Raw genomic sequence first — 13,362 nt, 5'->3', positions numbered from 1 at the left:
ACTTGGAGCTACTTGGAATGTATCACACACTTTTTTCATAGCATGGGCAATGAAAGGTTTCTGATTGTTGAACAGTGTCCTAATGCTGTAATTACTCAAATAAACAAAGGCTCGAATTGATCATTTTCAAACAGTGTAACAATGTTTGGGCAAAGTTAAAAGAAGTTTAAAAACTACGAACATTTGCTTATTTAAAAGTACAAACAAAGAACATGAACTTAATGCCTAACTGGTTTCTGGCTAACTTGTGATCAATCATGACGACGATTACCGATGACACATAACAGGTCACTCGCACCATTGAATATGGTTTAAGCCAGATACTGAGTAAGACACTAATGCATAACAGAGGATTGTGCACCTACCAAGAACCAGTACTAGCCAATCATAAAAGTCTCTGGTCCAAACACTGAGAAGGGCAACAAATGCGAGGATATAGGAGATTAGCTCTATTTAAAGTCGAATGACCCTATACACGGCCACCTTTAGCACTCGTGGCGCCAGGCGTGGCACTCTTTTTTGGCATCTCCTCACATGTCCCCCTATACAGATTCCTTCACTAGTATCCTCCTACTGTGCCCCTAATCACTCCATAATCCCTTTCTCACAAGAATTTCATTTGTTTTTTATAGCATTACTTCTGCCAGTGTTGGGTGTCAGAGCACTTTGCATCACACACACATTATACAGAGACAATGAATCATATGTGTGAAAATTAGTCTATAGGAATTGTTACATAAACAATTAGGATTACAAGGTGTAGGAGTCACATGTCATCTATAATAGTAGGCAGTATATTTTAGAGTGGTTGGTCTGAAGAAGCACAGACTCTGGATTTGAAACGTACAGCAGTGGTTGAGATTGCCGTTGCTAATAAGAATGTATTTCTACCCAAACAATTTTTTTTAACAACATTAGGATAATGAAAGAATGGGAAAAAAACGTAAGGTTTCACCCCTCTGCCTTGCAGTTTGCATGCGGCATGCAGCTCTTTGATGATAGTTCATAGCTGACTGTGCTATATTAGGATGGTAACTTATGAACTGCAAGTAACAAAAGGACCTCTGTGGCAAAAGCAGTAACACACTGAGCTATCCTAATAAAATACAGTTATGTGATCTGCATGTTACACTCTCTGTGCAGCTGATATATTAGCCTTCTGTGCTACTTTATGATCAGTCAAAACTGCCACTAGACAAAACCTTTATCGCTCTCTAGCAGGAACATTAATCACCAGAGTTATCTTGACATTGTTATTGTTGTCTGAAAACTGTCCAACACACAAAGAACTCTGCTTTAAACCCACCCCCACGGAAGTCAGCACCAGGTGCGCTGCACCTGTTGCACCGCCCTACAGCCAGTCCTGACCCTATACCACTGAGAGCAACTGGTCCCGAAAAAAGTCCAACTATGTTGCCTAACTGACCTCTTACAAGTTCAACTTCTATTTTATTTGTGCAGCCAGCACACATCCCAAGCCTTTTTGTGAGTGCACAGGTCTGGTAATTGTATATTATTTCTTGCCTTCTGTATGCGTTTTTCTAGTCCTTCTGCTTTTCCAGCAGGTAGTTGGCTAACACAGACAATCAATCAATCAATCAAAGACATTTATAGAGCGCACTACATACCCGTAGGGTCTCAAGGCGCTGGGGGTAGGGGGGGTGCCGCTACTGCTCGAACAGCCAGGTCTTCAGCTTCTTCCTGAAGGAGAGGTGGTCTTGGGTCAGGCGCAGGTCGGTCGGGAGGGAGTTCCAGGTCTTGGCGGCCAGGTAGGAGGAGGACCTTCCTCCTGTAGTCGCTCTTCGGATGCGGGGGACCGCGGCGAGGGCGTGGTTGGCTGAACGGAGGTGGCGTTTGGGAGCGTAGAAGTTGATTCGGCTGTTGAGGTAGCTCGGGCCTTGGTCGTGTAGGGCTTTGTGTGCGTGGGTGAGGAGGCGGAAGGTGATTCTTTTGTTGATGGGGAGCCAGCGTAGGTCTCTCAGATGTCCGGAGATGTGGCTGGTTCGTGGGATGTCGAGAATGAGTCTGGCTGAGGCGTTTTGGATCCGCTGGAGTCTCTTCTGGAGCTTGGCGGTGGTACCGGCGTAGAGGGCGTTGCCGTAGTCCAGTCGGCTAGTGACGAGGGCCTGGGTGACGGTCTTCCAGGTCTCGGTGGGGATCCACCAGAAGATCTTCCGTAGCATGCGTAGGATGTTGAAGCACGCCGAGGAGACGTTGTTGACTTGTCTGGTCATGGAGAGGGAGGAGTCAATTCTACCAGGCCCGGACTGGCCGTTGGGGGCACCGGGCAATCCCCCGGTGGGCCGCATGGTTGGGGGCCGGTTTTGGGCCCCTGGGGGCCGTTTTTGTTACAGGGCCGTTATGCTGCAAAAACGGCCCTGTTACAAAAACGGCCGAAAACCGGCCCTGTCACATAGCACGGTCGAACCTCTCCCCCCTCCCCTCTCCTCCCGGAGGGGGGGAGGGGGCGGGCCGAGCACTTGCCAGGGCCGGTTCTGGTTCCCACTCCGGCCCTGATTTCTACAGTTACCTCATAAAAATGTCTGCATGTCAGGATGCAGAGGCAACAACCAATGACAGGCAGCTGCAAATGGAAGACAGCGCGATAGCCGCTAGGGAGGAACCAGAGACTGGTGAAAGGAAGACAATATGCCAATCATTGACAAACATGATTCATAGAATTTACACTGAGCTTCCTGCATCCTGGCCAAATAAACATATTTGTACTCCTTCTATATGTTGCCCATCGTCCCTTCACGAGCACAGTACCATCTCGCCTGTGATGGTTTTCATTCTGCCAGATCCGGCCAACCTACTTTTGCTGTACCCGATGGGATGTAAGTTGTAGTTCCTCATCTCATTTGGTACTTGAGCCATCTTTCCTGTGTCATACATAGTCAGTACATTCCAGAATCAGATTCTGGTCAGAACTTTAGTCAATTTGTCAGTAGTTTCCTTGTGGCTTTGACTACTGTCAATCATGGATGTAAAATGCAGAGACTCTGGAAGTCCCTCGTGCCCAGATGTAGTCATTCTTGCTGCTGTTTCGGTAACAAATGCTTTTTATGAGACATGGTAGCCTTGTGCCCAGCCTGGGGGACCAGTGAATTGTGCATCGTCTGACCTTTCTGACTTCAGTGACTGTGCCAGGTAGCTAAGCTCCTGCCAGCATAGCTCTACAGGTCACTGATACATGCAAGCCCCTTAGCCACTTCAAGGTGACAATCCTCTGCGGAGATATGGGCCATATATTGAATATGAGCAATGTTCCTGGCTTGAGTCAGTCCTTATCATTTGAACAAGTTTTAGTTTATCATCACTTGAAAAACACGATCACACTTGAGAAGCTCAGAGGTGGCTGTTTGTTTAAAACATTGTTAAGTGTGGCCTAGAGACAGCTGTAGGTTGTTTGGTAATAAAAAAATAAAAAATAGAAAACTCAAATATATACAAACATAGAGGAACTTCATCATCTTTCTTCATCCACTGGTCTGTTCAACAGTCATTCACATTTTGCTTTTGCACAGTTCAGCGTACACATGAAGGAATTGGTCAGCCTACTTTGTTCATTGGCTGCCTCACTGTAAGTGGCTGCACTTTGTCTTATCACATATGCAAACCTGCCTATAAGGAAGTGCCAGGGATGATGAGCCACTAATTTACTTTTCCAATACTTTTTTCTTTCAATGCTGTAGCCTGTTTTATGTTTTAGTCACCCTTTGGTGTTTAAACTATCTTTTCTGGTTGCAGTAATTCAGACTCAATAGTACCTCTTCTGTGCACCATTATAAATAACGTTTTTCTTTGGCGTGCATTGCAACTTAAAAGGGTTACTATGTATGTTTTAGGTTCACTTGCCTGCCTTGAAGAACCCATACTGTTCTATTAAAATTGTACGTGATAATCATTTATTTTAGTTTTATTTTAAAGTTGTTCTTACAAGCATATAGCACAATGTTCAAGTACCATATATATATTTTTGTGGCATACCCTTACAAACAATAAATATATATCTCACCAACTTGCCAAGGCCAGACCTATTGGCTTCGCCTATCCTTGTTTTTCATTTATTCACAATTATGAAGCCAAGCAACAAGTTTTAAAAATGTGTATTTTTTCATTTGTGTAATTTTAGGATGTATTCTAAAGAGTGCTGCATTGCTGAATACATCTAGTTTACCTCATGAAAATGTAATGTCCTAGTGGGAGGTACGGAAAAGAAACTGTGCTCATCAGGGCACTGTTTACCTTCAGTTCTTGAACCTTATTTTGTTACCTCTGAGGCCAGGGGTTGCAAAGGCAGCATCAGAGTTCACAAGGGCAATCCAACAAAAGCAATTCTGACCTTTACAGGACTCCAAATGACATTCATGTCTGTAAGACCAGATAAGTCTCAGGTAGAGATGTGCAGCCTAAAGGCTGAGATTGTGAGATGAATGTCTAATCTCATTGATTCTCGTCTTCAATCTACTTTAAAGTGACAGGATGGGAAAAGGATAGCAGGTGGGAAGTAAAGGGGAAGTAAAGTGGAGAGAAAAAGGAGCCTCTATCAAATTGCCTGCCCGAATTCTTTGATCTGCTTGTAAAGCTTTACACTATTAAATATTTTTAAGGACATTCTGCTACAGAATGCATGATGTTGCCACCAGTTTCTCAAAAACTTCTTGAGGGTTGAATCCCCAGCACACTTGTCAATGATCAAGCCTGTTTCAAAATTATGACAACATTTGGCCAAATACTTTCAAGCATTTCTTCGGGGGAGGAAAACCTGATCCCCTGGATGGTATTTATTTTTTGTTTTAATTATTGTATTTATTGACAGTCTGTGAGAAACTTAGCATCTGATTGTGTGTGATGAATTATTAACTGTGATTATTTGTTTAATTGATTTGGATTGTTTTTATGTATTTTTAATTAATTATTTTTTTTTATGTAGAAAGCCGTGTGTCTTTGACTTTTTTAACTTTTTTGAATAAATATGTATGAATATAGCAATTAGTGATTATGAGTGTTTTAGTTCAACTACTGCATATATATTACTATTTTTAGGTTACGGGAATCGTGTTCTCTCCTTGACCTCCCATCGAACCCTTGGTTGTTTCCCTGCCAATTTGTTTCCGGTCCAGGGAAGACATGGCATGGCAGTTCGGGTTGGACTTTTCCCATTCGGCACAGGGTCAAGACTTATTTGCATATTGCTATGTCCGAGCTGGGGTGGCAAATTGAACTAAAGAACGATGATGGATTCAACCCAGATTTGTAACTGGTGCTGAGTGCCTGAAAAGTTTTGGTGCTCCGTCCATCATCTCCTTGTGCTTGCTTTGATTCCCTGCCCATACCAGCTTAATAAGTATAGAGCGTAGGGTTTCAAAGACTGTTCGTGGTAGGGGCAAAGGGATATATGGAACAGGAATAGGATACTGGGGAGTACAATCATCTTCATGAGGGCTATCCGCCCCCTTAGAGATAATAGTAAAATCAATCCAATGATTCACATGTTCCTTCAATTTATGTATTGCCTTCCCATAGTTGTCCAACAAGACAACCGCTCGATCTGTATGTATCCCAAAATATCTAATGGACACCGTCGTCTATCGGAGAGGGGCCTGCAATGTCATAGGCACCATGGATGTGGTAAGTGGGAAGATATAGACTTAGCACAGTTGACATTGAGACTTGAGAGGCTCCCGAACTGTACCACTTCTCTGAGCATAGGCGGAAGGTTTCTCTCTGGGTCACAGACATATAACAAGCTATTGTCTGCTTACAAATATTTCACAAGGTTATTGTTGTAAATAGTAGTCCATGAGCCAGGAGTATAAACAGGTTATCTTTATTCAAGTTGAGTTGCAGGTCAAGTCATTAAGATGTAAATAATTAATTAATTAATTAATTGCAGGTTTATATAGCATGAGAAACCCCACCAGGATTGACCTCTCTGTCACTCAGCCTGCCTGGTACCAACTGCCAGTTGAGACACAGGCCAAGCCCCCAACATTCCACGATGTCACCAAGCATTCTAGTAGTGAGATCATGTGAGCCACAGGGAAATCCCATGCAGAGAAAAGAGAAATAGATTAATTATAACACATCTCCTTCCTTTAGGGAAATAAGAAAAGGTGAAATTAGAGTAAATAACATCAACTTCAGTCTACACATCAATATCAAAGTATACTATACATTCTAAAGATAAATACACTATACATTCTAAAGATAAAGCATTTAGATGATATTCTCATTACATTACATTCTCAGATAATTAGTCCCATCCCCCTTCCTAAGGAAGCAAAACCGAATGCAGACTAATACTGGGACAAGCTACACGTAACAGGATACACAGCACCCGTGAACAAAATTGGATCTTCTCCATCACCACACATGTAACAGGGTACACATCACCCTGTGAACTAAAATTGGAGCACTCTACGCTCCGTAACAGGGTACACCACACCCCGTGAACGATAACTGGGACAACCATAGCCCACAACCGAACATGTAACAGGGTGCATTTCACCCTGTGAACTAAAATTGGAGAACTCTTGGCTCCGTAACAGGGTACACATCACCCTGTGAACCACAACTGGGAAAACCATAGCCCACAACCAAACGTGTAACAGGGTACACATCACCCTGTGAACTAAAATTGGAGCACTCTTCGCTCCGTAACAGGGTACACATCACCCTGTGAACTATTACTGGGACAACCATAGCCCATAACCAAACATTTAACAGTGTACATGACCCCGTGAACTAATATTGGGATGCACATAGCCCCACAACCAAACCCTTAACAGAGTGCACTTCACCCTGTGAACTAAAATTGGAGCATTTAGCTTCCACACCAACTACAAAAGGGCACTCACCACCCTATTAACTAAATTGGGGCACACAGCTCCTATTACTTTTGAATATTAAACATCCTCAACTCTACTGTGAAACATGCAACATAAATGAGTGACCTAAAACACCCTGTCCATCATCTCATGTATCTAAAAACAGTGAGTCAACATAAAACACTGCTGTTATTATCATGCAGACCCCCAGAAAAAAAAGAAAATCTTTGTCTAAATAAATCCATGAATTACTCATACATGGTGTAATCCCAGGCAGAGCCGCAAACTGGTGATGAAACCGCCAGCACACTCACGTCCCACAAGAAACTCTGAACAAACATGAGAAAAACATTAAAGTCAAAACAAATTCAAATAAATTAAGTAATGTCAATGCGGCATTTCCAGAGTACAAGCTTTCATTCCCATCGACTTTCGTTTAAGCACCGGAGCTCGATGCCTGCTCCCGAGTAATATATCCCCATTATTACGAAGAACTCACTGCGACAGAGTAATTGTGGATGCACAGTACCTTCTAGTCGGGCGTCCCTTACTAACAAACAACAGTTCCATACTTCCAAACATACTGCTGCACTGCTTTGTAATAAGTTTAACATGACGTAAAACAATATACCAGGACAAAGTGAGGTAGTGCAGCGTAAGATCGCGGCACGTATCACACGGCGCACCGGGTGGCTCTCAGTACATTTGTGCTGAAAAGGCAGACTCAGCAGCTTACAGCCTCGGACGGATCCCAACATCATAGAGGCTACTGTCAAATGTGTATTAGCAGCAATGTACATTAAGAAGCTAAGGTGAGTAGCGCGTGCTCACTTTGAGTTTTTAAAAATGTCAATACAGCCGTTTAGGATTGTTATTCATCAGCTCCTCTGATGTCGCACCATGACTGTCCCAAATTAAATGTTACTCCGTAGCGCCAAACTGTCGCTCGGTTGCACTGTGCACATCTGACTCTCCGAGGCACTAAACAGTACAGCATTGTAAATAAAATACTTTCATTGTAAAACCGCTGCAGTGCCAAACTGCCATTAAAGAAATGGGGTAACCCAAAAGGTACTGGACCTGGGTATTACATCGATATAGAACAACAATGGTCCGAGACCTCTATATTTCAAACAATTGACGAATCAAGATTTACAAGTACAGAGCATATGCCTATTGATCAGCTCCACTCAATTTATGATAAACACATGAACGAAGGCAAAAGCATCCATTTCCAAGAAAACATACAATACTTTAATCTATTGTATCAATTTCAAATGTAAATTCAAAATTTGCAAATCAATACACAAGTATATACATTGCCCCGTATAGAACGTGCAGTATAGCAAAGGGTGTTAAAGAATGTGAAGGTGCTTAAGGAGGTGCTTAAGAAGGCTCGCAAGCGAGCATGGCATAACCACCGGGAACAACTATTGAGTGTGCAAGAAAAGGGACCGAGTGAAGAGAGGCTAGTGTGTGTAACAACCTTTAACACCAAAAGTAATCAAATTAAAAAAGCCATAAATCAACACTGGCATTTTGTACAAGAGGAAGTGGGTGGATTACAGGCATCCCTTCATGCATTCCGAAAAGGGAAAAGCATCAGGGACCATTTGATAAAATCTCTCCTTCCAACAGTGACATTGGCCACTCAGACCACATTATGGGGCTTGCCCCCAGTAATGGTCCATACTAAATGCGGTTTGTGTAAGGCCTGCCCTCTCACTGTAGAATGCACTACTTTTTCCCATAACAACCAGGTATATACTCTGAGGGTACACAGCAATTGCAATACCACAGGGTTAATTTATGCTATCTTATGCCCCTGCGGTTTCATGTACATTGGACAGACTATCCAAAAAATAAAGTGCCGGATCCTCCAGCATGTCAGCCGTATACGTTGTAAAACTGTGGGAGCACCTCTAGTGCAACACTTCACCACATTTGCCCATGAGCCAGATAGCCTTAGATGGTGGGTAATTGAAAATGTGGTAGTGAACCAAAGAGGAGGCGACCTCCATAGTATTTTGAGCAGAAGGGAATGTCGTTGGATATACCTCCTTGATACAGCGAACAAGGGACTCAATGAGCTAGAGGAAATAAACAGACAAGTGGCAATTCTTTGAATTTACCAATATCTAGCTGCACGATGAGTCTGAACGATGTAACAATTTGAACTACATCAAAATGGTTTTTATATGTACAATTGTGAAATATGTGGTAAATGTTATGTAAATATGTATATATGTAAATATTGGATGTTAAACTGTTGTATTTTAATTCATGTACACCTAGGGCCTCCCTGGGATTTGATACCATCATGCTCACTAGTGGCCAGATAAAGAACCTTGTCCCAAACCAATATGGCAGACGCATTTCCTAATCAGTTAATTATTTCCTAATCTGAGATCGAGCTATGGAGAATTAACAATTATGTGGGGGCTTGGACATCTAATTATGTTTAGATGTTATTTATGGGACACGGAAATAAGATGATACATGCCCGTTTTGATCCGTGGCTTTAATTGTCTTTATCGATCGGCGATAGCTGGTAATTCAGATGTGAGTACAGTGAGAGTAGTGGTTGCTCCCAGTTGACGATAGAGTGGTTAAAAGTGTACCTGGTTAATTTGGTAATGCGCTGTTAGGGTTATATGTACAGTTGTATAGTCCTACGTCGCTGTTTACAATCGGGAGTGACGGCGTAGAAATACGACCGGACTAACACGAGCCGGATGGCTTGTCATACGCCGTTGAGCTGAGTAAAAGCGACCGGACTAACACAAGCCGGTTGGCTTGGTAGACACCTTTCAACTTGAACTCGGACTTCCTAATGGGATAACGGTAAGCGTCCTGTGCATGCGGGCACTTGGCTCTCATGGTTAGAATTTACATATGCCGACATGGGAACTATGATTACGATTATGTCATTACAGCTTCCTGGCAATTTGAAAACCGTTGTGTTGGGCATAAACGCTATTTGGAGGATATATATCACTAAGAAAAGAAGAATTGCACACCTAATTAGGTAATGGGTTTCAACGATAATGCGTTTTCCTGACATTGGAACAAACCATTGTTGGAGGTTTTTCTCATAAGTTGTTTCATTCATTGTTTTTCACAGCGTGATGACTCAGCTGTAAAATATACCTCATAGAGGTCACGCACTAACTCAGGATTGTGGTGTGGAGTTGATATACGGTGAGCCCTTAATACATACAGGTATTTTTTACATTACCAGTTGCTTTGGTCGGCTAGGTACTACATCTGCTGTTTATAATGGTACAGCTTCCTGGTGACACGACATGGAATAATAAGGTGTACATCTATCAGTGATAGGAGATTTCTAGACCATTGAAGAGGTAACTTTTGTTTATTCTTGCTTGGTTGACTTGAACTCATTGGTCTAGGATCACAGAGTCTTACATAGGCTCCTCATTGTTTTTACAGAACTCTGGTCAACCATCACACCAGTACGTACAACAGGAATCTTTTAGGATTACATTTATTGATCCAATCGCAGTGGGAATTACGACCATTTATTCCCGAGAAGGGTAAGCAAGCTAATTCTGAGGCATGTATCCTTAGTTTAGATGTTAGGCAATGGCTCCAATTTACGGTCATTTATCTTCTTTACAGGGTCATCATAAAGATCCCTGTTTTGCCCCGTTACAGTATGTCCTGAAGAAGACTCGCATGGCCCAGGCATAACTAACCGCAAGGCCACAAGACGAGTCGAAACGTCGACATTTAATTAAAACCCCGACCGCTATTTTTCTCTCTCCATGATAAAGTGCAGATATTAACAACATTTCTGTTTGAGGTCAATAAATAGAGCGAGAGTGGATTAATCTAAGTGGCTAGGTTGCGCAGGTCCGGCATTTACAGGCCGGATACTGTCCGTGGAATCTGTAAATTATTGGAACTGTATTTTATTTATTTTTCTGTTATTTCTTCTTCTTTTCTTTTATCACCTTCACATTCTTTAACACCCTTTGCTATACTGCACGTTCTATACGGGGCAATGTATATACTTGTGTATTGATTTGCAAATGTTTTATTTATTTTTGAAATTGATACAATAGATTAAAGTATTGTATGTTTTCTTGGAAATGGATGCTTTTGCCTTCGTTCATGTGTTTATCATTAATTGAGTGGAGCTGATCAATAGGCATATGCTCTGTACTTGTGAATCTTGATTCGTCAATTGTTTGAAATATAGAGGTCTCGGACCATTATTGTTCTATATCGCAGTGCCAAACTACGGCTGGAAAACACCATCACCTGCTCGCACCGTGCGCTGCTCTCTCTCTCTGTAGCTCAGTATAATACAGTAGATCGGTGTCTGCTGGTCTTGCCGGTATGCGCATTTGTTGTCAATTCAGTTCACTTCAGCAATCACTACACAAGCACAGCCACTTCCTTAGCACCGGCCAGCACTGTCAATTTCAGTCAGCAGGAAGACTCACAACAGGGCAATTGAAAACAACGATCTTCACTGTACACTGAAACTTACTTCTTAGATGGTTAAACGCCTTTTGCTTGCAGGCTGTCAATATGGCAAATGACACTGGTGGGGTTAGGCAAGGCGTTTCTGTTTGTGTAAAATGCTTAGTTTCAGTAGTATGTTTTTAATCATAGTCTTTCCTCAATGCTGTGGATTCTTTTCTGTAGTTCCAGTTACTCTTGTCTCTGTAGGTTCTTTATTTCTTACTCCTTTTTTCCGCACGCTGTAGATCTTCCTCAGGTTGTCCAAACGTTGCCAAAAATGTTGTAAATAGAAGTCCTTGAGCCAGGAGTATAAACAGGTTATCTTTATTCAAGTTGAGTTGCAGGTCAAGTCATTAAGATGCAAATATGAGAAACCCCACCAGGAGTGACCTCCCTGTCACTCACCCTGCCTGGTACCAACTGCCAGTTGAGACACAGGCCAAGCCCCAACATTCTACGATGTCACCAAGTATTCTAGTAGTGACATCATGTGAGCCACAGGGAAATCCCATGCAGAGAAAAGAGACATAGATTAAATATAACAGTTATACACAGGGAATCACAACCCTCCATGCTCATGGTATTCCCATAGTGCACATGCTAGCGTTACGGCCATCAGTGCATATATTAATGGCAACAATGGGCAACCTTGACTGGTGCCTCTAGTGACCGTAATTTGATGTGTGATGGTAGTACCAAATCTGACCCGTGATACTGGTTTGGTATATAATACCTTGATTAAATGCAAGTAGACATCCCCCACTCTGATTCATCTGAGCACTGCCTGCATGGACTTCTGTTCAACTGAGTCAAACACCATTACGGCATCTAGAAAAATGGCTACCACCCTCACTGCTGGGTCCACCTGTTGCACTGTGACAAACAATATTCTGAGATTGCTAGTTAATTTGTGGCCCAGTACAAATACGGCCTGCTCCTGATCCAAAACCCCCGGCAGGATCAGGGCCAGCCTGTTGACCAGGACTTCACTTTAGCAAATAATTTGGTGACCCGTATTAAAAAAGGACAATGGCCAATATGAGGAGCATTGATTGAACTGTTTGCCAGGTTTTAGTAGTGTAACAATCAAGGTTTTCACAAATTGATGGGGCCATTTCTTCAGTTTGTACCATCACCTCAAATAAAGTAACAAGGAGAGGTATAAGAAGGGCCTGGTAGGTCTTACAAAAGTCCACCTTAAGGCCATTGATACCCATGCCTTCCCAGATTGCATGGCTTCTAGGGCAATGTGTATTCCCTGGGGTCTAATGGGGCCATCAGATGCTCTCTATGTTCTGTGGTAAGCCATGTCATTACTATGAGTTTCAAATAAACCGTGATGATGTTGCCATTCGATGGGATACGGGATCAGTATAAGTCAGCATAGCAGGTTTGAAATCTCTCTGCTATTTATTTATTTTATTTTTATTTATTTAAAGAGTTTTATATAGCGCTGGCTAGATCCAGAGGTATCAGAGCGCTTTACATGAGGTTTCACAAAATTACAAGATAACATCAGTTTCGATTTACATCAGTTGCTAGACAAACAATTAAAGGAGCATAAAGAACGAGATAAGTGGAGTGTAGAGGGGAAGGGGGTAAGGGTAAATGGGAGGGAGGGAGAAATGGCAGAAAGACGAAGGAAGGTCTGCCCAAAGTCTGGCTGGGTAGGTGACGGTTGAGGGGAAAGTCCCAAACCCCATCTCCTCTATAGCTATCAGGTAGCTCCCCCGGGCTTTTGACAAAAAGCTAGGTCTCAATGGGAAACATTTAAAGAACATGGAGGTCAGAATAATGGAGCGTAGAGGGGAGGGTGAGAAATGGAGAATAGGGGAAGAGACAACAAGGAGAGATGAAAAGAAGTCTGTCTAAAGGCCGACTGGGTAGGTGACGACCAAGGAGGGAGTCCATGGCCCATCTCCCCTATAACTAAACTAGATAGCTCCATCGGGCATCAGACAAAATAGTTCAGTCTCAAAACATTGAGAGAGGTGAGAAGGAGGGACATAAATAGAGGAAGAGACGAAAAGAAGTTTGT

At 42.5% G+C, this 13,362-nt stretch overlaps 1 protein-coding gene across 1 annotated transcript in view; it reads right to left on the bottom strand.

Moving 5' to 3' along the window:
- The window catches only part of LOC147701834 (CD5 antigen-like), an 85,037-nt gene that overhangs the window by 39,327 nt on the left and 32,348 nt on the right, over positions 1-13,362 (bottom strand). The window lies entirely within an intron of this gene.

This window comes from Lissotriton vulgaris, chromosome 7 (genome assembly GCF_964263255.1).
Source record: "Lissotriton vulgaris chromosome 7, aLisVul1.2, whole genome shotgun sequence".
In the NCBI taxonomy this organism is placed as follows: Eukaryota; Metazoa; Chordata; class Amphibia; order Caudata; family Salamandridae; genus Lissotriton; species Lissotriton vulgaris.
The sequence above is the reverse complement of the archived record's forward strand: the minus strand, read 5'-3'. Positions and strand labels throughout refer to the sequence as shown.